Raw genomic sequence first — 25,475 nt, 5'->3', positions numbered from 1 at the left:
GCAGTGGAGGATGGCCCAAGTCCTTGGGCCCTGCACCCACATGGGAGACCAGGAGAAAGCACCTGGCTCCTGGCTTCGGGTCAGCGTGGTGCGCTGGCCACAGCATGCTGGCCACAGCAGCCATTGGAGAGTGAACCAATGGAAAAGAAAGACTTTTCAATCTGTCTCTCTCACTATCCACTCTGCCTGTCAAAAAAAAAAAAAATACATATGTTTGTGTGTGTCTGTATGTGTGTGTGTGAGTTAAAGAGACATAAAGAGAGGCAGGTAGGCCAGGAGAGACAAAAGAGAAAACCTCTTATCCACAGACTTACTCCTCCAAATACCCACAGTAACCAGGGCTGTATCAGGGCTGAATCCAAGAGCTGGGAATGTACTCCTGTCAGAAGCCCAATATCATGAGCTATCATTACTGCCTCCCAACATCTGCATTAGCAAAAACCTGGCATCGGAAACAGCTGCGAATCAAACCAAGCACTCTGAAGTGGGATTAGAGTCTTTTTTTTATTTTTTGACAGGCAGAGTGGACAGTGAGAGAGAGAGACAGAGAGAAAGGTCTTCCTTTTTTGCCGTTGGTTCACCCTCCAATGGCCGCCGCGGCCGGCGCGCTGCAACCGGCACACTGCGCTGATCCAATGGCAGGAGCCAGGTACCTATCCTGGTCTCCCATGGGGTGCAGGACCCAAGTACCTGGGCCATCCTCCACTGCACTCCCTGGCCACAGCAGAGAGCTGGCCTGGAAGAGGGACAACTGGGACAGAATCCAGTGCCCCGACTGGGACTAGAACCCGGTGTGCTGGGGCCGCAAGGCAGAGGATTAGCCTAGTGAGCCACGGCGCCGGCGGGATTAGAGTCTTTATAAATTTTATCACTTTATATAAAGGACTAGATTTCCTTTATTTCATATATACAGGTTTTGCAAATAATTATTTTATTTATTTATAAGGCTAATTAGAGGGAGAGAGACAGACACAGAGACAGAGAGATATCTTCTCTCTGCTGGTTCACTGCCTAAATGGCCACAATGGCTGGGATTGGGCCAGGCTGAAGCGAGGAGGCACGTGCTTCTTCCAGGTCTCCTACCTGGGTTCAAGGCCCAGGCACTTGGGTCTTCTTCTGCAGCTTTCCTATGCAAATTAAAAACAAAAATGACATTTTGATATGTGATGATCTTAACAGCCCTTATCTTGACTGTTGAGGAACCTTTTTTTCATACTAATTGTTGAACTCTTTTTTTTTTAACTTTTATTTAATGAATATACGTTTCCAAAGTACGAATAATGGATTACTATGGCTTCCCCCCCATACCGTCCCTCCCACCCACAACCCTCCCCTTTCCCACTCCCTCTCCCCTTCCATTCACATCAAGATTCATTTTCGATTATCTTAATATACAGAAGATCAGCTTAGTATACCTTAAGTAAGTATTTCAACAGTTTGCTCCCACACAGAAACATAAAGTGAAAAATAATAGATGATTTTTTTTAAATGATGATGAAATCAGATCAGACCTATTGTCCTGTTTAATCCCAGTGAGAGTCAAGTTGGGAATTGATAATTTCTTTCTTTTCTTTTTTTTTTTTTTTTTACAGAAGATCAGTTTAGTGTACATTAAGTAAAGATTTCAGTCGTTTGCACCCCCATAGAAACACAAAGTGAAATATACTGTTTGAGTACTCGTTATAGCATTAAGCCTCAGTGTACAGCACGTTAAGGACAGAGATCCTACATGAGGAGTAAGTGCACAGTGACTCCTGTTGTTGACTTTACCAATTGACACTCCTGTTTATGGCATCAGTAATCTCCCTATGCACCAGTTATGAGTTTCCAAGGCTATGGAAGCCCCTTGAGTTCTCCGACTCTTATCTTGTTTAGACACGGTCATAGTCAAAGTGGAGGTTCTCTCCTCCCTTCAGAGAAAGGCACCTCCCTCTTTGAAGACCTGTTCTTTCCACTGGGATCTCACTCACAGAGATCTTTTTGCCAGAGTGTCTTGGCTTTCCATGCCTGAAATACTCTCATGGGCTTTTCAGCCAGATCCGAGTGCCTTTAGGGCTGATTCTGAGGCCAGAGTGCTATTTAGGACATCCGCCATTCTATGAGTCTGCTGAGTATCTCACTTCCCATGTTGGATCACTCTCCCCTTTATTTATTCTATCGGTTGGTGTTAGCAGATACTAGACTTGTTTATGTGCTCCCTTTGACTCTTAGTCCTTTCATTATGATCAATTGTGAACTGAAATTGATCACTTGGAGTAGTGAGATGGCATTGGCACATGCCACCTTGATGGGATTGAATTGGAATCCCCTGGTATGTTTCCAACTCTACCAATTGGGGCAAGTCAGCCCGAGCATGCCCCAAATTATACATCTCTTCCCTCTCTTATTCCCACTCTTATGTTTAACAGGGATCACATTTCAGTTAATTTTCAACACTTAAGAATAACTGTGTGATAATTACAGAATTAAACCAGTCATATTAAGTAGAACAGACAAAAAAAAATACTATGAGGGATAATGTATTAAGTTGTCCATTAGCAGTCAGGGCTATGCTGATCAAGTCACCATTTCTCATAGTGTCCATTTCACTTCAGGAGGTTTCCTTTTTGGTGTTCAGTCAGTTGTCACCGATCAGGGAGAACATATGGTATTTGTCCCTTTGGGACTGGCTTACTTCACTCAGCATGATGTGTTCCAGATTCCTCCATTTTGTTGCAAATGACTGGATTTCGTTGTTTCTTACTGCGGTATAGTATTCTAAAAAGTACATATCCCATAATTTCTTTATCCAGTCTACTGTTGATGGGCATTTAGGTTGGTTCCAGGTCTTAGCTATTGTGAATTGAGCTGCAATAAACATTAGGGTGCAGACCGCTTTTTTGTTTGCCAATTTGCCAATTTGCGCATGGAACCTTCTCTAGGATTGATCACATACTAGGCGATAAAGCAAGTCTCAGCAAATTTAAAAGAATTAGAATCATACCATGCAGCTTCTCAGACCACAGCGGGATGAAGCTGGAAATTAGCAACTCAGGAAACCCCAGAAAGTATGCAAACACATGGAGACTGAACAACATGCTCCTGAATGAACACTGGGTCATTCAAGAAATCAAAAGAGAAATCAAAAACTTTCTGGAAGTAAATGAAGACAACAACACAACATATCAAAACTTATGGGATACAGCAAAAGCAGTATTGAGAGGCAAATTTATAGCAATAGGTGCCTATACCAAGAAATTGGAAAGGTACCAAATAAATGAGCTTTCAGCGCACCTCAAGGACCTAGAAAAACTGCAGCAAACCAAACCCAAATCTAGTAGGAGAAGAGAAATAATTAAAACCAGAGAAGAAATTAACAGGATTGAATCCAAAAAAACATTACAAAAAATCAGCCAAGCGAGAAGCTGGTTTTTTGAAAAAATAAACAAAATTGACACCCCATTGGCCCAACTAACTAAAAAAAGAAGAGAAAAGACCCAAATCAATAAAATCAGAGATGAAAAAGGAAACGTAACAACAGACACCACAGAAATAAAAAGAATCATCAGAAATTACTACAAGGACCTGTATGCCAGCAAACAGGAAAACCTATCAGAAATGGATAGATTCCTGGACACATGCAATCTACCAAAATTGAACCATGAAGACATCGAAAACCTAAATAGACCCATAACTGAAACAGAAATTGAAACAGTAATAAAGGCCCTCCCAACAAAGAAAAGCCCAGGACCAGATGGATTCACTGCTGAATTCTACCAGACATTTAAAGAAGAACTAATCCCATTTCTTCTCAAACTATTCAGAACAATTGAAAAAGAGGGAATCCTCCCAAATTCTTTCTATGAAGCCAGCATCACCTTAATCCCTAAGCCAGAGAAAGATGCAGCACTGAAAGAAAATTACAGACCAATATCCCTGATGAACATAGACGCAAAAATCCTCAATAAAATTCTGGCCAATAGAATACAACAACACATCAGGAAAATCATCCACCCAGACCAAGTGGGATTCATCCCTGGTATGCAGGGATGGTTCAACATTCGCAAATCAATCAATGTGATTCACCACATTAACAGACTGCAGAAGAAAAACCATATGGTTATCTCAATTGATGCAGAGAAAGCATTTGATAAAATTCAACACCCTTTCATGATGAAAACTAAGCAAATTGGGTATAGAAGGAACATTCCTCAATATAATCAAAGCAATTTATAAAAAACCCACAGCCAGCATCCTATTGAATGGGGAAAAGTTGGAAGCATTTCCACTGAAATCTGGCACCAGGCAGGGATGCCCACTCTCACCACTGCTATTTAACATAGTTCTGGAAGTTTTAGCCAGAGCCATCAGACAAGAAAAAGAAATCAAAGGAATACAAATCAAGAAGGAAGAAGTCAAACTATCCCTCTTTGCAGACGATATGATTCTGTACTTAGAGGATCCAAAGAACTCTACTAAGAGACTATTGGAACTCATAGAGGAGTTTGGCAAAGTGGTAGGATATAAAATCAATGCACAAAAATCAACAGCCTTTGTATACACAAGCAATGCCATGACTGAGAAAGAGCTGCTAAGATCAATCCCATTCACAATAGCTACAAAAACAATCAGATACCTTGGAATAAACTTAACCAAGGACGTTAAAGATCTCTACGATGAAAACTACAAAACCTTAAAGAAAGAAATAGAAGAGGATACCAAAAAATGGAAAAATCTTCCATGCTCATGGATTGGAAGAATCAACATCATCAAAATGTCCATTCTCCCAAAAGCAATTTATAGATTCAATGCAATCCCAATCAAGATACCAAAGACATTCTTCGCAGATCTAGAAAAAATGATGCTGAAATTGTTGAACTCTTAATTGTTGGATTAATCCTATGACTATAATGTTAACTGTAAATATATCTTAGTAAAAATAATTGGAATAAGAATGGAAGGAGGAAGAAGAGTGGGACCATGGGCAGGAGGAATGGTAGGATGGAAAGTATCACTATGTTCCCAAATCTATATATATGAAATACATTAAATTTGCATATTCTAAATTAAAATTTAAAAATAAGTGTGATATACAATATTATCATAATAAAGAATAAAAATCATAAAATTGTCACTATATGAGCAGATGCAGAAAAACAACTTGTGAAAATTCAAATTTGTTCATGGGAACTCTCTAAAAGTTGTCACAGAAAGAACATACCTCAACACAATAAAAGCCATAAACAATAAAAGCAGAGCTAACATTAAAGTCACTGATGAAAAGTTTAAAAAGTCTTTTGTCTAAGATCAGAAATAATACAAATATGTCCATGCTTACCATTTCTTTTCCATGTAATGCTGAAAATCCTAGAGAGAATTATTAGGCAAGAACAAAAATATCATCTGTATAAGAGGAAGAAGTAAAATTGTTTCTATTTGCCAGTGATAATAATGAATCCAATAAAAAACTGTTAGAAAATAAATAAATTCAGGAAATCTCAAGTTCTAAAATCAATATAAATATCATTAGTGTTTCTACAGATGAATAATATGTTATCTGGGAAAGAAATTAAGAAAATCATCCCATATATAGGAGCATGAAGAAATAATGTTTTAGGAAATAATGTGTCCACATAGGTGAATATTTTATACACTAAAATTATAATACATTGATGAAATAAAGAAGATACAAATAAATTAAAAAAGTCTCTCATAATAAATTGGAATAATATTATTAAAATAGGCATATGACCCAAAGCAATCTATGCATTCAGTTCAATTCCTATAAAAATAAAAACAATCTTTTATTCAGAAATAGAAAAAAAATCTAAAATTTCCTTGGGACCAGAAAATATACTACATAGTCATAGTAATCTTGAGCCCAAAGAACAAAACTGAAGGTATCACACTTCTCCCTTGAAAATATATTATAAAGCTATTGTAATTAAACAGTATGACACCAGCATGAAACAGATACATAGGCCAATGGAATAGGATGGAAAGTCCAGAGAAAATATCCAAGGATTTAAGTCAACTTATTTTTGACAGACATATCAAAGAAGCACAATGTGGATAAGATAGTCTCATGATAAATGGTTTTGGGGAAACTGTAAATGCAAATATAGAAGAATGAAATTAGTCTCTTTTCCATGTCATATACAAAAGTCAACTAAAAGTTGATGAAACACTTAAATGCAATACCCAAAACTATAAATCTACTGTAAGAAAACACGTGGTGGAAGCTTTACTCTTCTGAGCAGTACTTTCTTGGATAGGACTCTAAATCTGCAGACACCAAAAGCAGGGATGGACAAATGGGATTGTGCAGTTGATGAGGATGTAAAGTAGGACATCAGTCATCATGGAAAACAAAGCAATGAGAACAGAAAACTGTCAAATAATCCACCAACTGTGTTCCTGGATATATATACAAAAGAACTAAAATCATTATATTAAAGGGATAGCCCCACTCCCCTGCTCATTTCAGCATTGTTAACAACAACCAACATAAAGAAGTTACTTAAGTATCAATAAAAGGATGAATAATTAAAATATCTATGTGTGTATATATATGTAATGAAATACTAGTTAGCTTTAATAAAGAAAAGAATTCCACAATTTGCAGAAACATAGGTGAAATTACAGGACATTATATTGTGAAATAAGCTGAATAGACAAAGACAAATACTGTATTATCTCATGTATATGTGGAATTAAAAAAATCTCACAGAAACAGAGAGTAGAAAGGTGGTTACCAGAGGCTAGGGTATGGGGCAGGATGGGGAAAGGAAAAATGTTGACCAAAAGGTACAAATTTTCAGTTAGTCAGGAGGATATGTTATAGTAATCTATGAAACCACTTGTTTGCCGCAATTAATAATGCATTGTGTATCTAAAATTGCTAAAAGAGTAGTATTTTACCATAACCAAAGATAATTTGGTAATTAGAATGATTAAATCTTTCTACAAACATACATACATTTTAAAGGTAACATCGGGGGCTAGTGCTGTGTCATAGCAGACTAAGCATCCACTTGCAGAACCAGTATCCCACATGGGTGCAAGTGCATGGGCTGGCTGCTCCTCTTCTGATACGGCTCTCTGTTTATGGCCTGGGCAAGCAGCAGATGGTGGCTCAAGTGCTTGGGCCCCTGCATCTATGTGGGAGAACCAGAAGAAGCTCCTGGCTCCTGGATTCTGCTTGGCTCAGCTCTGGCTATTGCTGCCACTTGAGGGGTGAACCAGGATGCTGAGCTGTGTAGATTCTGGCTCCTGATTTCAGCCAACAGTCATCAGGGATCCAAGAACTGCTTCTGGAGGCCCAGGATGGATGGAATTGTTTGGCCAAAGAGAGGGACACAGGTTACAGCAACCAAGACCTGGCCCTGGGCTGCTGCAGAAAATCAGCTGGAGCAGCAAGGGCCAAGGGAAAAGGCCAGTGCACACTGTGGGGACAGCAAGATGCAGCATGCGACACAGGGATCTGGTGCCGGGAGCTTTTCAGGTATCTTAGGATCAAGGCCGGGGGTGCAGAGGCTGAAGGACCTGGAGCTGCAGCAGGAGCAGAGCCAAGCTAAGGCAGCAGGATGGGGATCACAACTTTCTCAGGCTCGGGCAGCTCCAGTATCAGCCTGGAAAACCAATATGGAACTACGCTCAGAGCTGTCTGACTCACTGTGCACACTGCAGCCTGAGGGCACACCCCTGGAGATCATTGCCAGTGCTTCCAGAGGAGAGACAAGTGGAAATCAAAGTACAAAGTGAAGCTCCTGGAGAACTGGGCATCCTAGAGACCCAGCTAGAGCAGTATTGGTGTGGGAGCCACCACCCTTCAATAACAACAGTAAAATTTAAAATGAACCAAAACTGATGTACACTTAAAAATGAGGATGTGGGCCGGCGCCGCAACTCAATAGGCTAATCCTCCACCTGCGGCGCCAGCACCCTGGGTTCTAGTCCCTGTCGTGGTGCCGGATTCTGTCCCAGTTGCCTCTCTTCCAGTCCAGCTCTCTGCTGTGGCCCGGGAGTGCAGTGGAGGATGGCCCAAGTGCTTGGGCCCTGCACCCGCATGGGAGACCAGGAGAAGCACCTGGCTCCTGGCTTTGGATCAGCGTGGTGCGCTGGTGGCAGCGTGCTGGCCACAGTCTCTCTCTCTCTCACTGTCCACTCTGCCTGTCAATAAATAAATAAATAAATAAATAAGGATGTGATAAACATTAGAAACCATGGGTTCGGATATCTCAGAGTATTTTATCATGGCTCATTAGACAAAAAAAATTATTATTCTCAAACAGAAGGGAAAAAAGGCATCTTGGGCCAAATATTAGACAGAATGTAACTGAAGTTTAAAGCCTTTAACAAAGAACTATGATATTTTGGCAAAAAGTAAGGAAATATTGTACAAAAACACAGCAAACGAGAAATCAATGAGGCAAAATGTATTGCAATTGGAAACTCACACATAAGTTATAAAAGATTTCAATTACCCAGGTATGTTGGCTATATTAAATAAACAACAAAATAATAAAGATTTGGAGAACATAAACCCAATTTTAAAAATCCATATTTGTAGGTTTAGATGAATTAGATTAAAATGAGAACATCATATTTTTATAACTCACTACATTTAATCTACACTACAACTGAAAGTTTTCTTGCCAGATAAAATACAGAAAGCAGTTAAATGTGTTTTAGATATAAAGGGAACACATGGGATGCCATTGCTGAAGGCCAAGGCATTAAGGGGCTGGGCCACAGCTTTGGCCCCTGGCTTGAAATTTACATACAAGTAGTTTCTCTGCATTTCTATTTGCAAAATTAGTGGCCAGGCTTTAAAGAAATCACACTTGCTACATAAAATAGAATTTTGCATTTAAAGCAAGATTCACAAAAATTAAGTAATAAATGACAACAGAAACCTTAACTCCCCCCAAATCATACAAACGAAACCTATATTAAATGAAAATTGAGAAATACTCTCTGGAAATTCAGTTAACCAAAGAGTGAATAAAAGGAGAGAACACAATTAGGAGCTTGTTTTTAAATTACAATTTAAAAACGACACACTGTGCCCTAGACTCACAGCTACACAAAGAATGGCTCCATGAAATCGCAGATCCAGCATCACACTGGCGCTTGTTAGACCTGCAGAAATTTATGTTCATTTAAGACTAGTAAGTCATTTTCCTGCCGCGCTCCGACAGAGGGCCGGGGCCGCGGGGAGAGGCGGAGCCCGGGAGCAGGGCCTGGGCGCCCCGCGGGGAGGTCGCGGCCTTGACCATGACGGGGCTCGGGCCTGCTCCCCTCCCGCCGGAGATGAGGGAAGATGGCCGTGTCTGGGCTGAAGGCCGAGCGGAAGTTCCTGGCGTCCGTCTTCACGAGAACCACGGGCGATTCCGCATGGTCAGCGGGAAGCTGGAGGAGCTGCACTGCCCGTTCCTGGTGCCGCCGCCGGCGCCGCCGCTGCTCTCGCCGCACCGCAGCATCGCGGATCTGAGCCCTCTTCTTCAGAACGCGCTCCTCGGACCTCTCTCGGCGGCGGAACTGCACTATTATGACATCAAAATCCTGCAAGATTACGTTTCTTACACCACCGGGTCTGATCGGACAGCTCGCATAGCCGTCAGCATGGACGACACAGAAGACGCAACAAATCAGCATCTTTACAGCAGGGACGGGAACTCCAGGCCACTCCAGATGGTAGAGAGGCGAGGCCTGGGTTCAGGGGCCAAGGGCCTCCCCCAGGGCTGCACCCTTTCACCAGTCCCCTGCTGGGACCCTCCTGCCTCCCCAAGGGTCTTCCTGGGAGAATCCCACCTGAGGCTGCAGTAACCTGCTTAGGGTGAGGTAGAGAGTATTGGCTGTTTATTGGCTTCTGGGCCTTTTCCCTTTCTTCATATTTGTAACTCATTTCTCTGTGTGTCATTTGTGGTGGTTTTGATAATATTTTGATAAATATCTTGTGAATGTTTACAATTATTACATAATATAATCGTTTTATCTCTTGTAGATATTTGTTTTCTACTCTGCTTCTTGCCCTTTAATGTTTTTTTTATCTCTTGTTGGTACTTAGTAAGTAGTGGAAATCTTTCTAGTAATCTCATTACATTTGTTTATTATTTGTATTTTTTTAGATTTTTATGAATTATCTCTATGTAAGTGTCATACTATATGACAGTTTTATTCCTTAGAAATTATCTTTACACCTTTGATTTACTTTTTGCCATTTTATTTCCCTGACGACCCTCCAGTAGGAAGTTGAAGATAAATAGTGGCAGCCTCCTGATCCAGGCTTACTTCCAGGGAAGAAAGCTGTCAGTGGTCCTGTATTAGCTGTGTTGTTCGTTGTAGGTTCCCTTTGTTCTTGACCAGATTGAGGAAGTCACGTTTGTTTGTTTATTTTTACTGATAGCAAGTATTTTTTCACTAGATGCAGAATTCTATTAAATGCTTTTCAACATGTAATCTAACTGATCACGTGATTTCCTTTTTGTATTTTTCACCTGTTTAGATGACTTGGTAACATTAACAAATCTTATATTTTTAATTATCTCTTGCTTGTAGTTTATTATATTTTCATACATGATTTCATTTATTATTTCATAATACTTTGCTTAGCCTATTTGTATCTCTGTTTATGAAAGGGCTGCTTTTAAATCCTGGTCCACTTGCCTCATCATTGATGTTAATGTTAGTTTAACAAAAGAAATTTAAAAATATCTTCTGCTTATTTACACTTTGCATAGGTCTGGGAATTTTTGTTTGTTTCCTTAGAAGTTTGGAGTATGCCATGTTTAATTTGAACTTAGAAAGATTTCACTTTAAAATTGTGTTTCTGAAGGATTTTCAGAGTATAGAATAAAATATTCAAGGACAACTTAAGAGAATCCAGAACAAACATGACAATGAGGGGGATTTTGGACAACTGGCCTTTGTTTCTGGTAAGTCAAAGAAATTTTAAAGCAAATGGGCAAGATTAAATGACAGAAATGGGCTAAAAAACAGATCAGTCATTAGTCCTGCTTTGTTCCTTGGACATGTCTGACATGGAAAAAGGGAAGTAATCGTTCTTCATTAAACTGGGTAGAGGCCGGCGCCGTGGCTCAATAGGTTAATCCTCCACCTGTGGTGCTGGCACCCCGGGTTCTAATCCCGGTTGGGGCACCAGATTCTGTCCCAGTCACTCCTCTTCCTGTCCAGCTCTCTGCTGTAGCTCGGGAGTGCAGTGGAGGATGGCCCAAGTGCTTGGGCCCTGCACCCACATGGGAGACCAGGAGGAACACTTGGCTCCTGGCTTTGGATCAGCGTGCTGGCTGCAGTGACCATTTGGGGGATGAACCAATGGAAAGTCTCTCTCTCACTGTACACTCTGCCTGTCAAAAATAAATAAATAAATAAACTGGATAGAAATGCACTGTTGAACAAAAATAAATATTCATGAAATCATATAACCGTGATGCTCATAGAATGTTCTCATATAGGAAAAAGTAATGCTGTATTTTCATTATGAGATCTGGGATGATATGAGTCTTAAAAGTTAATAGAAAATGTGTACTATGGAAAAAACTATGCAGGGATTTAAATATTTTTGCACAAAGTACATATCTTTTAATTTCATTTTTCTACAATCTCAATATTCCTTGTGTATATATGCTAAGCAATCTCCTATGAATCCCATGTTGTTTTTGTACTACCCAGTATTCAATGTGAGTTCTTAACCTACTTGTTCTAAGGTTATACATTATGACTAAAAAAAAATAAAACATCACATCTGCAGTTGTTAAATTTTGGACTTTTTTATTTTCAAAGCTTTACTTATTTATTTGAAAGGCAGAGTTGCAAACTCAGAGAGAGATTTTTTCATCCACTAGTTCACTCCCTATATGGCCACAGTGCAGAGCTGGGCTGATCTGAAGCCAGGAGCTAGAAGTTTCTTCCAGGTCTCCCATATGGGTGCAGGGGCCCAATTAGTTGGGCCGTCCTCCACTGCTTTCCCAGGCACATTTGCAGGGAGCTAGATGGGAAGAAGAGCATCCAAGACTCAAACCAGCACGCATGAGATTCCAACACTACGGTGGTAGGTTTACCTGCTATGCCTCAGCACCAGCCCCAAAACTTTGGACTTTTAAATCAGAAACTTCATGGATTGGAACTTAAAGATGCTGATCTTGCTTTCTCTCATAAATATTTGGCACTGATTACCAATAAACTCAGGATGCCAAACTTCACTATTTGGATTCCTGTCTATGCTGATAAGCATCCACTGCCAGCTGTCTCTTTTATTTGAAATTTGGTTGTATTTAAACACAAAGCGACAGAAATACCAGCACTGCTGACACACATAGAATTTATGGTAAAATAAACAATACTTAAACCTTCAGTTGCAACAGTCTGTAGTTTCTGTTTCATCCTGTAAATTTTCAAAGCAGCCAAAGCCAACAAGAATAAAATGAGGAACAGTAAGACTCAAAGACAATACTTAGCAATACTACTAATGTCGATGATGTTAAAATTTTAGTTATGTGCCCTGCACAAATTAAGTTCTTTCACATTCTGACCCAAGAACATAGATCCCCAAAACTACCTTAATGTATGCTTAGAAATCTGAAAACAGATGTAGAAAAGTACTAATCTAAACCAGCCCTCATTTCACAAGGGAAGACAGGAATCTACATATGCACACTGATTTAACACAGTAACAGGGAAAGAAAGCCAAAGCATAACAGTCCAAATGAGCAAAACTCTGCTTATTGAGATTTCACATAATAAACTTTATAGCTGTTCTCATGGATAATCTGCACATACATAATTATCCTTCATTTTCATATATTTCATTTTCCAAATGAGGGCAAAATAGTGTCAGTAAGCTCTTTGAAGGGCATTATAAAAGCTATTAGCCAACCTTTTATGTGAGTGTAATCTACACATTCATTTCTCCAAGCTGGGACAATGAACATACTTAACTAGTGACTGATATGAATCAGGATTTCTTTCTTTTTTTTTTTTTTAACGGGCAGAGTGGACAGTGAGAGAGAGACAGAGATAAACGTCTTCTTTCCATCGGTTCACCCCCTAAATGGCCGCCACGGCCGGTGCGCTGCACCAACCCAAAGCCGGGAGCCAGGTGCTTCCTCCTGGTCTCCCATGCAGGTGCAGGGCCCAAGGCCCTGGACCATCCTCCACTACACTCCTGGGCCACAGCAGAGAGCTGGACTGGAAGAGGAGCAACCTGGAAAGAACCCAGTGCCCCAACTGGGACCCAGGGTGCCGGCACCACAGGCAGAGGATTAGCATAGTGAGCCACGGCGCCAGCCATGAATCAGGATTTCTAATACCCATTAAAAACACTTGAAGAGAATTACTTACCTAAACTATTTTTGAGAATCAAATTAGGTAAAACTCAAATGAAAAAGACTACTTTAAGCATGTCTCCACTCTCACACTATTCTAAACCTTCTACTCTGGTTTCAAAAATTATCTAAAAAATTTGTTGTCAAACACCATAAATACTAAGAATATAAATCAATGATATGATACCAGGAATTTGGCTAGCTATATTGAGAATTTGAAAAATATTGAGAATAAAGAAAATACTGAGGGGGCAGCAGATGGTGTGGTTACAGTAGTCTCATATGAGTCCTGTATATGATTCACATTCACAAATAGGTGTATATGCAAGCAAAGACCTAAAATCAACCTTAAATCTACATTTATGGCCAGTGCCATGGCTCACTAGTCTAATCCTCCACCTGCGGTGCCAGCACCCCAGGTTCTAGTCTGGGTTGGGGCACCGGTTCTGTCCCGGTTACTCCTCTTCCAGTCCAGCTCTTTGCTGTGGCCTGAGAAGGCAGTGGAGGATGGCTCAAGTGCTTTGGCCCTGCACCCGCATGGGAGACCAGGAGGAAGCACCTGGCTCCTGGCTTCGGATCTGCACAGTGCACCGGCCATGGTGGCCATTTGGGGGGTGAACCAATGGAAAGAAGACTTTTAACTCTGTCTGTCTCTCTCTAAATCTGCCTGTCAAAAAAAAATCTCCATTTATTTCTTCTCCTGCATGTAGTTTATGTTTTTAATCTTTTTTAAAAATATTTTTGACATATATTCATTTTATTACTTGTCTAATGCTACATTCTTAATTTATTACCTATGATTCTCATCGCACTCAAATTTTCAGATCAACTTTCTAGCAGTTGTTATTGCCTTCTCATTCAAGTTATCTGAAAACATCACTATAAACTCCACATGTAACTTGTTCCCATCATTTATGGTTTCTGGTCTTGAGGGTTTTGCTTTTTTTTTTTTTTTTAATACCTTAGATTTTATTATACCATCCAGAATTTTTATTTTGTTTGAATTTCCATTGTTTTTCAAATAAAGTGTTTTTAATTTTATTTGCTTTTCTTTTTTATTTTTTTTATTTGACAGGTAGAGTTATAGACAGTGAGAGAGAGAGAGACAGAGAGAAAGGTCTTCCTTCCATTGGTTCACTCCCCAAATGGCTGCAATGGCTGGCGCTGCGCCGATCTGAAGCCAGGAGCCAGGTGCTTCTTCCTGGTCTCCCATGCGGGTGCAGGGGCCCAAACACTTGTGCCATCCTCCACTGCCTTCCTGGGCCACAGCAGAGAGCTGGACTGGAAGAAGGGCAGCCGGGACTAAACCCCAGTGCCCATATGGGATACCGGTGCCGCAGGTGGAGGATTAACCAAGAGAACCACAGCACCGGCCCCTAATTTTATTTGTTTTTTTAAAAAAAGAGTTTTACATTTTGTTCAAAGTGTTTTTCACTTTATTTGAAAGCCACAGATAGTAGAGACAGAGAGATCTCCTATCAGCTTGTTCACTACCTCAAATATTCATAACTGGCAGGGATGAACCAGACTGAAGTCAGACACTTGAAAGCCTGTCTTGGTCTTTCATGTGGGTGGCAAAGATACAGGTACGTGAGTCATCACCTGCTCCCTCCCAGAGTTCACATTAGATGGAGTGTGATAGAAAGCAAAGGAGCAGGGACTCAAACTATGCATCTAATATGACACACAGGCATTGAAAGTGATATCTGGGGGCTGGTGCTGTGGCACAGTGGGATAAAGCCCCAGCCTGCAGCCCTAGCATCCCATATGGGCACTGGTTCAAGTCCCAGCTGCTCCTCTTCTGATCCCACTCTCTGCTATGGCCTGGGAAATCAATAGAAGGTGGCCCAACTCCTTGGGCCCCTGCACCCACTTGGGAGACCTGAAAGAAGCTCCTGGCTCTTGGCTTTGGATCATCTCAGCTCTGGCCATTGCGGTCATTTGGGGAGGGAACCAGTGGAATGGAAGAACTCTCTCTCTCTTTCTCTTTCAAATAAATAAAAAAATTAAAAAGTGACATCTGAACTGTTGTGCCCATCACCTTCCCAGTTAAAAAATTGTACCAAACTAAATTTTGAGCCTATTCAGGGAAAATTACTTATTGTCCTGACAGCTTTGTTAGACTATAGTAGAGCCCGGCCTCTGAGCACTGCCCTTTTGCTGGAACTAGTATGGGGCAGCTCATGGAATCCAAGCAGTCTTATGCAAGAGAGAAAATTGCATACCCATTTGCTTACATATTCATTTTTCTTTTGCTTCTGCAATAATCCTGTAAAATATTCACATCACTTTTATGGAGACTAGCCAAATTAGTTTGGTTATACAAAGTGTTTTCATTTTGATACCAGCAGTATAATGATATATACTTAACTTAAAATCAGCAAAAAGGTTGAATAGAGAGAACACCTCACTTTTCATAAAGATAATAGTTTATAAATTGTTCTGCCTTCCTTAAGTGGTGGGAAACCTTCAGAGTGCTTTGATAACTTCTATGAAGACAAATAAAGCAGTTTCTGAACAGTAATGCTTTCTTCACCACTTCTTTAATGTTCTGATGACAGAGAATAAAGCAAAAATAAAAGCCTGTGCTGCTGTTATCTTTGAAACTAACTTTATTTAGTGAGATACACACACACAGAATAAAACTCATTTCAAATAGATAATACATGCAAAGGACTGTATATTTCAAATATATTTATAGTAAAAATAATTTTTGTGAAGTTACATAACTCCCAGCATTCCTTTCTTGTCAAGGTAACATAAAATATCAATATTTCACAACACTTGATAAAACATAACTATCAATTTAATAACTGCAGAGAAACAAGTACAGCTGGTGCTGCGGCTCAATAGGCTAATCCTCTGCCTGTGGCGCCAGCACACTGGGTTCTATTCCTGGTCTGGGCACCGGATTCTGTCCCGGTTGCTCCTCTTCCAGTCCAGCTCTCTGCTTTGGCCCAGGAGTGCAGTGGAGGATGGCCCAGGTGCTTGAGCCCTGCACCCACATGGGAGACAAGGAGAAGCACCTGGTTTCTGGCTTCAGCTCAGCGTGGTGCGCCAGCCGCAGCGGCCATTGTGAACCAACGGAAAAAGGAAGACCTTTCTTTCTGTCTCTCTCTCTCACTGTCCACTCTGCCTGTCAAAAAAAAAAAAAAAAAAGAAGAAGAAAAGAAAAGAAAAAGAAACAATTACAGTTGGAAAATGTTACAGTTGGAAAACCAAACCCTGTAAGTATACCTAGAAGTTTCCATGCTGTCTGAACATTTCAGCCTGAAATGGTATCCATTCCACCCATTTATATTCATTGATATAAGCTCAATACTCAGAACCAACTACCTCTTACAGACAGCAAATAATCAGAATTTGAGAAGAGTTCAATATTATACTATGGATAGCAATAATGATGATAAATATCATGATTTCTCTGATTTTGTATCTCATGCTCATTTAAATTCAGCATGGTATCTTCAATCTCATCAAAGTATTCCACTTAAATATTTATAACATTTTTGGAAATAGGTGAACATTGTAGTTTGACAGATAAACAGTTATTCATGGGCAGTTTATAGGCATTATAGCCCAGAAGTTTTTTTTAATTGTTTTCATTCAACTGTTTTATAAATAACTTTACAGTTTTATTAACGATGTTTCATCAAAAGTTTTAGAGATATAAAACTTTTATAGTACCCCCAGTACTATATTCAAGAAGATTGGTGAAAGTGGACATCTTTGTCTTGTTCAAGATCTGAATATAAATTCTTTTAGCTTTTCCTCATTCAGTATGAGATTGGCTGTTCTTTTGTCATATATAGTCTTTATAATTTTTGTAAAGATTTTATTTATTTGAGAGGTAGAGTTATAACAGACAGAGGGAGAGACAGAAAGTTAGTTCTACCATCTACTGGTTCATCTCCCCAATGGCCACAATGGCCAGAGCTACATGGTTCCAAATCCAGGAACCAGGAGCTTCTCTGGGTCTTCCACATGGGTGCAGGGGCCCAAGTACTTGGGCCTTCTTCCAGGATGGAGAGCAATGTGGTTTCCTTTTCAAAGTCCTGCAGTTGCTCAGACACCAGTCAGCTTCCCAGAGTAAAGCATAAGTCACTGGATGGGTGTGGAATTCCCTCTCTGCTAAAGCTGCGAGTGGCAGTCATTTTTTTTCTACCTTCATTTGGTAAGATGGAGGCAGAGGCTCAGAATGAGCAGCTGGTTGCACTGCATGACAGACCACAACTGTGTTCCTGCCTTCTCTCCTCTTGCCCCACAGAATCTTCATTGTTTTGTCACTTCTCCACCAAAAACACCTGCCCCTGGAACTGTGGTCCTTCCTTTGTTCTTTTTATAACCCAGAGCAGCTGAAGTCAGCACAGCTATGCCCTATTTAGACATCTTGGATCTCCATTTGAATGCATTTCTGCCATGTTGTTTTGATTACTACAACTTTGGAAAAATGTCCAACATCTCTGCTTAAAAATGCACATTTACACCACATTGTGGTATTCCCTCCCATGTTAGATTGGCTATTATCAGAAAGATGAGAGAAAACAGGTGTTGGTCAGAATGTGGAGAAAAATGAACCCCTACACACTCTTGGTGGTATATGTTAGGATAGCTATTTTGTTGTATAACATGAATATTACTCAAAAAATTAAAGATAGAAATACCATACAATCTAGCAATCCCACTTTGGGGAACACCCTCAAAGGAAATTAAATCCTGATGTTGAAGGGATATTTGCACTCACATGCTTATTGCTGAATTATTCACAACAGCTAAGAAACAATATACCAGTCCATCAGTGGTTGAAAGGATATTTAAAGGGATATATGTTTATATTCAGCTTTTAAAATTTGAGACAACATGGATGAACCAAAATGACACCAGGGTAAATGATACAGACCAGGGATAGAGTAACCAATATCATCTCTCTCACTTATGTGAGAAATCTAAAACATCCAGTCTCATGGAAGAGTAGTGGCTCGATCAAGGGAAGTGGTGGGAAGGGAAAAGGGAGACATGAGTCATTTGGTATCAAGTTACAGTCAGATAGGAGGAATAAGTTCTGATGCTCTACCACATAGCAAGTTGACTATAGTAAACAGTAATGAACTGGCCAAAAGAGAGGATTTCAAGTGCCCTCACCATATACCATATACCACAGTTGTTAACATACCTATTAGCTCAGGTATATGGTGAGGGCATTTGGTATGTTAACAACTGTGACTCAAGAAGTATACATATTATGTACTTTATATACATAGGGGTTCAGGAGCATAGTAATACTTCCCATTGTACCCTCCTTCTTGCACACCCTCTTACCCTCCTTCCTCCTTCCTTATTTTTCTTTTAATTTTTACGACATCCTTTCAGTTTATTTTATAATCATAAGGTTAACCCTCAACTAAGAATTCAAGAAACAGTAAGAAGAAATAAACATTGTTGAGCAACAGTAGAGACAAGGGCTATAAATAATCATCAAATCTCAAAATGATAATTTTGCTAAAATACATTATGTTTTTGGTACTGTTTGATCTTCCACAGATTAGGGAATACATATGATATTCATCTTCTTGAGACTAGCTTATTTTACTAAGTACAATGGTTTCCAGTTGCATCAATTTTTTACAGCTGAGTAGTATTCCATAGTGTGTGTGTGTGTGTGTGTGTGTATTTAGTCATTGATGTTGGACATCTGGGTTGATTCCTCATCTTTGCTATGGTGACTTGAGCTGCAATAAATATGGAGGTAAAGATAACACATTTATATGCTTATTTTATTTCATTTGCATAAATTCCCAGGATTGGATGGCTGTCATATAGTATATCTATTTTCAGCTTTCTGAGGAATCTCCATACTGTCTTCCACAATGGCTGAATTAGTTTGCCTTCCCACCAACAGTCAATAATAGTACCTTTTTCTCCATATCCTCACTAGCATTATTGGTTTTGGATTTATATGTGAGATTGATTTTAACTGGGGATAGGTGAAACCTCATTGTGATTTTTATTTTTATTTCCTTGATGGCTGGCATGCACAATTTTAATGACAAAGGGAGAAAGAGCTTGAATTTTTGAAATGATATATCAGAACCACATTGCTTCTAAAAGCAGTGCTTTTACAGCAGTTCCCTTTTATGTCCAGATAGTGGAAGTAGCTGTATTGTGAGGTCTGCCACAAAGCTGTCAAAGACCTAGATGCTCTGGACAACAAATAGAAAACACAGTATGTAAAGAGATTTGAGATATAATCATATGTGGGTGTTAGATTTTTCAATTATTATGTTCCAAATGAAAGTTTAGAACACTCATGGCTGGAACCCTAGCATTTCACATAGTTCTAGGCATTGTTGACCTAGACTATTTGATTGGTGAATGTCTGAATGACTGTTTTTAAATAAAATCCAGCATTCATGTAGCTGTCAGGTTTTTTTTTTTTAATCAAACACCTACACATCTGGTTTTAAAAACACTGGATTAGATGACAAGGCAATGAAAATCAAGAGGAAACTTCTCCAAGTACTTGAGACTAGAGTGGTGACCCTTTGGTAGTGGAATTCCTGGCATGGTAGTATATGGCCTCCAGCCAAATAAATTTAAACTTATTTTATTTTAAATTTATTTTATTTAAATCTGTAAGGTCACCATGCTAATACCTCTCTATACCAGTTATCAAGATACATGGTGATGTGTCAGTATTGGAGAATTTGAGAAGAAATAGGTTGTTACTGTAGTCAACACGAAATAACTTCAGAACAGTGTTCTTTGTTAAAAAAAAAAATTACAAACCGAGGCATGGAATGTCAGACCAACAGCTTTGCAAGGCTTCTGAGAAATCTTTCACATTATTTTTTTCTATTTGTTGAATTTATTTAAGCAAATCGATTTAGAAATACCATAAAATTAAACAAAACTTCTGACATATAAACAACTGGCATGTTCCTGAAACAAATGCTAACACCTGATAAAAGTTAATCCTTGTTTAGGAAAGCTGTCCATTAATAAGGTCAGTCTTCAGCAAAACTAAAACCATTCTCTTTCTTTAGCTTTCCTAGTCTGACAAGGCAATACCATCAAACTACAAAGACAATGCTGGAAGGACAGATCAGTAGCATTGTTTACAGCTGTTAAACAAGTTCATTCTTGGTGCCACATAAAAACAGATTAGCCAATCACATCAAATAAAACATGACTTTTTTTTTTCTCACAAGTCACTAAGTGGTGTTAATTATGGTCCTTGTCAATCACTTTTGGTAAAGGCTATTCACAGTGTAAATAATTTAAACCATTAAATCATTTACAGTGTACATGGCTGAACATGTGTGTGAATTATTTCAAATTTAAAGTAAAAAATTACTAGCAACTAAGAGTTGATGCTGTAAGAAAAGGAATTGCTTGGGAAAGGAAAATGTGAGCTGAATTTTACCTGAAAGTTTTCAAGGCATAAACAAGAGCATGTGAGTCTGAACTTTAAATGTATATAAAAGAAATACAATAGTTTTCCTTTATTAATTTCAAATATACTGTATTTTGAACGATTCAAGTAATGCAAGGCTATCAGAAATAACTTCATAAGCCATACAAGTATTAACTACATTTTCAATGTCTGAATTAAGAACGTTTTAAAAATTGTAGACTAAACCATGACAGTTTAGTTAAATAAATGATAAATGACTTTTTATTTGTACTTGTGATTCTTTTAATACAAATTGCTACCAACAAATATGTAAAGATATGTCAGATTACGCATTTAAACAAAGTACTTTGATTTAAACATAAAATAGATCCAAATGGTGCAAGTTTGTGCATAAGATCCCAGGAGTTGCCTGCTAACTTGAAGACAATCCTTTCTCTAATCAGAATCCATTATTCCTCAGCTGCAGATGAGATAGGGCACCATCTGTTGTAAACAGGGCACTGTTGTAAAGCCAGGATAATAGTCTTAAATTAAAATAATTCTCATTCAATGAAAAGACTTTCCCAAGTCTCTTCCAGCACTGTACGTAGAATAGTTTTCTGATCTCTTAATTTCATAAATTAACTTTCTTTGATTCCATTTTTATGGTGGTTGAGTTCAGTTTTGTTTTAAAAATTGGTTTAAGTTTATATAAAACTCTGTACATATCCACAAATTATTGCATAAACAGCATAATTTTCAAGACAGTGTTTGCAAACACATGTCCAATACAGGGAAAGAAAAAACACTCAGTTTTCCCATCTGGCTTTTTTCTTCTTTTTTATTTGTTTGGGATATTCCTTGGTTCCAGACTTGGTCTGGGCAGGAGGCACACTACTTTGCTTCATATTTGACTTGGATTTATCTGTCTGGCACTTGGGAAGAGTTCTTGTCAGAATCATCTTTTGATAAGCTAACCGATGACTCGGTAGAAACCGCAGGTGGAAGCGTCTTGATGGGGTGACTGTTTTGACAAGTACTTCAGGTGGATCACTAGTGCTTACAGTCTTCGAGGAAAAAACCTTGTCATGTTTTGGATGGGATTTAGAGGTATTCACTGGAAGCTCTTCTCTAATTTCCTTTTCTAATTCTTCTGTGTCCTGTGCAAGAGTTATCTTCCACCTTGCTGCTTCTTTTTCTTTTTCATCTTTTTCTTTTTCCACTTGGAAGAGCTCCCTCTCCCTTTTCTTTATCATCATCTGAAATCTTGTGATCATCAGGAATTGGTTCTTGAGACTTCAGAAGTGAAGCTCTTTCTTCATCTACCCAGATCCCCCATTCTCCTGCTGGTGCATTCCAATCAGAGCCGGGATCTGCAGAAGACAGACCATCAATGTCAGAAAATATTGAGCGGTCACTCCAATTCCTTCCCCAGTCTTTTCCATTTGCAGTAGCATCTCCAGTGTCCTGACTCCAAGCAGATGGCTCAGTTTTCCTCTTGCCTGCAGTAGTAGGTGAAATAGCTTTCCACTTCTCCTCACTTGCACTGATCTGTGAGGAGGGCTTTATCAATTTTTTCATTCCAGCTTACTCCATTGACAGTGAGGCTTTCATTTAATCCTGAAGAAACCTGAAGTGTGGAATCTCCTTTTCCAGACTTAAAGTTGCTAACTTGAACATCTAGATGAGAATCAGCTTTATCCTTCTTGGAACCAACAGGAAATGATGCAGTTGCAAGTTGCTTGGTGGGAACTGTGATGATATTTTCTATCCCAGGGACAGTTGAATCCAATGAACCAGAATCAGTCAACATTTTATCACATTTACGCTGCTGTCGTTTCTCTCTGACTAATTTTAGTTTCCCAGGCTCCTTCATCAACTTCCTTTCCATCATGGCGAGGACTGTTTTGCACTACTTCAGCACTGACTTTGCTTTCTTGTCTCTCTCTCGTGGCTGTTTTGCTGTTCTACTTCGAGGAGTTCGAACAACTTCACCCTCAGCCACTACAATGGTCCGTCCATTTGGTCTGGGCTTCTCGGGCAGTTTCTTCCGGTTCTTCTTCTTGCGCCCCTCGTTTTTGAGGTTCTTCAGCAAGGCTAGGTCGTCAGGGCTGAGGCTGGCGAGGCCGCCAACTCCCTTTTGAGCGGCGGGCTCCTCCATTTCTTGCGGGCGCCAGCACAAGCCGCAGCCCAGCCTTAGCCTAGCAGGAAGAGCAGCAGCAGCCCGAGCGCTCCCATGCACCACCAGGATCACCCAGCCCAGGTACCGCTTCTGCTCCAGGCCCAGGTCGAGGCCCAGTTTGGTGCACAGAAAGCCCAGGAGGGCCGGGAGCATTTCCTGCATCCGGGCAGAGCCCTCCTTGGACTGCTGGGCCAGCTCGTCCTGCCAGCTCCCTGCAACCATCTTCCCTCCTGGCAGAGGGACTTGCAGGATGATGCTGGGGCATAGAGATGCCATTTAAGAGTCAGGGGGAAGGGCGGAGTGCCGGGCTGGATAGCCTCAGGCAAACACATCGCTGTCATTCCTCCTGCCAGAGCCAGGAATCTGCCGCCACAGCTAGGGCAGAGGGGGTGCCCAGTTCTCCCCTAGTCAGCCTCACTCTGACACAGCCAGGAGGAGAAGGGCAGGCGGAAGTGAGCATCTCCAGTGCCAGCCCTTAAATGGCATCTCGATGCCAGCGCCAGGTCCCACTGACCTCCCTTAGAGGAACAATTGGAATCTATCACTTTATAAAGGCCTGATCAATGATGCGACTTACACTGGAGCAGTGTGACCCTTGGAGTTATTGGTTTCTATGCACTGAGTAAAGTTATCTGGAAAATGTCAAAGAATGATAATAAATTAACTGAAGAAAGACCTGAGAAGTTGTGGATCAGGACCAAGATGAGGACTATCTATTGATTGACCAGAAGCAGAGGCTAATCCAAGGCAGGGATGAACTTCAGACCCAGGATTGGCCTGCTCATGAGGCCCAGGGCCACCCATGTTAGCCATCTTGGGCATGGCTCCATGAACTACTCTGATAGGACAAATCACTCAAGATTTTGCAGATTCTTGAAGTTGCCAGTTCTGACCTAGAGCTGAGAGCTCCAGGATTATCCCTCTTCACACAAGCCGCTGACAGCAATGCTGATAAACAAGGTGTTGCCTGAAGAAGTAATCAACTTGACCAAGAGATATTTCAAAAACAGCAAAGGCACTGTTTTATGCACAGCCCAACCAGATTCAAAAAAGAAAAAGATTGTGTCTAACTGAAAATGTTATCAGATGTTGGAGTGTGGATGAGAATTCTGACTGCATCTACAGGATGGGTTATCAAGAAGGGGAGACAGAACTCCCAGGCACATGTGAGAACTGCTTCCCACCTGAGGAGTGTCTGCTTCTTCAGGGGAGACTCAGTTTAACCTTAGGGCCTTATAACTGAGTCAGCCCCACCAAGTTCATCTGGGGTAATCCCCCTTACTTAAAGTCAATTGATTATGGACTTTGATCATATCTACAGAAGACCATCATAGCAGCCTACATTAGTGTTTTACTGAATAACTGGAGATTGGAACCAATCAAGATAACTCATAAAAGGGACCATCACCAAAATTTCCCTTCATTCCACTTCTCTTCTCAGATGAGCACTGCTACAACAAACCCTTAATGAAAACTTTTATGTCTTGGTCCTCAACTAAGCAAGGTTTTTTTCCATGGGTAAATTTTATTTAGAAAGGTTCTGTATGACAGCATTATTCACATTTGACATTTTTCCTCATTAAAAGCAATTTATAATCCAAATCAATTTACAGATTCAATGTAATCTCAATCAAAGTTTCACAAAAGTTATTCTCAGCTTTCAAACAAATGACCCTAAAACTCATATGGATCACAAGACACCTTGAATAGCTAAAGCAATCCTAAATAATAAAAATGAAGCTGGAGTCATCACAATACCAGATTTCAAGACATATTACATATTCAGGGCAGTTATAATCAAAACAGCTTGGTACTACCACAAGAATAGACATGTGGACAAATGGAACATACTAGTAACTCCAGAAATTAATTCACACATCTACAATCAAGTAAACTTTAACAAACTAAAAATCACTCCTGGGAGTGTCTTTGGGTGTTGGGGTAATTGGATCTCTGCATGCAGAAATATGAAAAAAAAAAAAAACCTTAACTTACATCTTATACAAAAGTCAACTCACAGTGGAACAAGGATCTAAATCTAAGACCTGATGCCATCAAATTACCAGAGGAAAGGTTGGGGAAAACACTGAAAGACATTCACATAGGAAAAGACATCTTGAACAAGACCCTGGAAGCATAGGCAATAATGGCAAAAATACACAAATGGGGTCACATCAAGCTAAGAAGCTTATGCACAGAAAGGAAATGCTCAACAAAATAAAGAGGCAACCAACAGACTTGGAAAAAATATTCACAAACTATACATCTGATAAAAGGCTAATATCCAGCATATATAAGGAGCTCAAAAAATCAACAACAAAACAAATAATCTAGTTAGGGAATAAGGATATGAACAGACATTTTTCAAAGGGTGACATACAAATGGCCTACAGGCTTAAGATGCTCAAAATCACTAGGCATCAGAAAAATGCAAAGAACAACCACCATGAGGTTTCACCTTACCCCAAAGGAAATCCTGGTGTGGGACTGACTGGCCAGAGTGTCCAGGGCAACAGACAACCACAGAGGACTGTGCCCCGACAGACAGCCCTGGGGGTCAGGAATGCCTCAC

At 40.0% G+C, this 25,475-nt stretch overlaps 2 long non-coding RNA genes and 1 pseudogene across 2 annotated transcripts in view; 1 reads left to right on the top strand and 2 right to left on the bottom strand.

Moving 5' to 3' along the window:
• Positions 1-25,475, top strand: part of LOC138846305 (uncharacterized) — a 561,128-nt gene that overhangs the window by 314,891 nt on the left and 220,762 nt on the right. The window lies entirely within an intron of this gene.
• LOC127486384 (uncharacterized) lies at positions 5,881-9,180 on the bottom strand. Its single transcript, XR_007913107.2, has 2 exons — positions 9,062-9,180; positions 5,881-8,151 (listed from the first exon to the last, which is right to left on the bottom strand). It is a non-coding gene; the product is annotated as an uncharacterized lncRNA (long non-coding RNA).
• On the bottom strand, positions 18,482-24,595 carry LOC138846295 (protein LYRIC pseudogene; annotated as a pseudogene).

This window comes from Oryctolagus cuniculus, chromosome 17 (genome assembly GCF_964237555.1).
Source record: "Oryctolagus cuniculus chromosome 17, mOryCun1.1, whole genome shotgun sequence".
Classification (NCBI taxonomy): domain Eukaryota; kingdom Metazoa; phylum Chordata; class Mammalia; order Lagomorpha; family Leporidae; genus Oryctolagus; species Oryctolagus cuniculus.
Note: the sequence above shows the minus strand (reverse complement) of the source record. Positions and strands in the feature narration are given on the sequence as shown.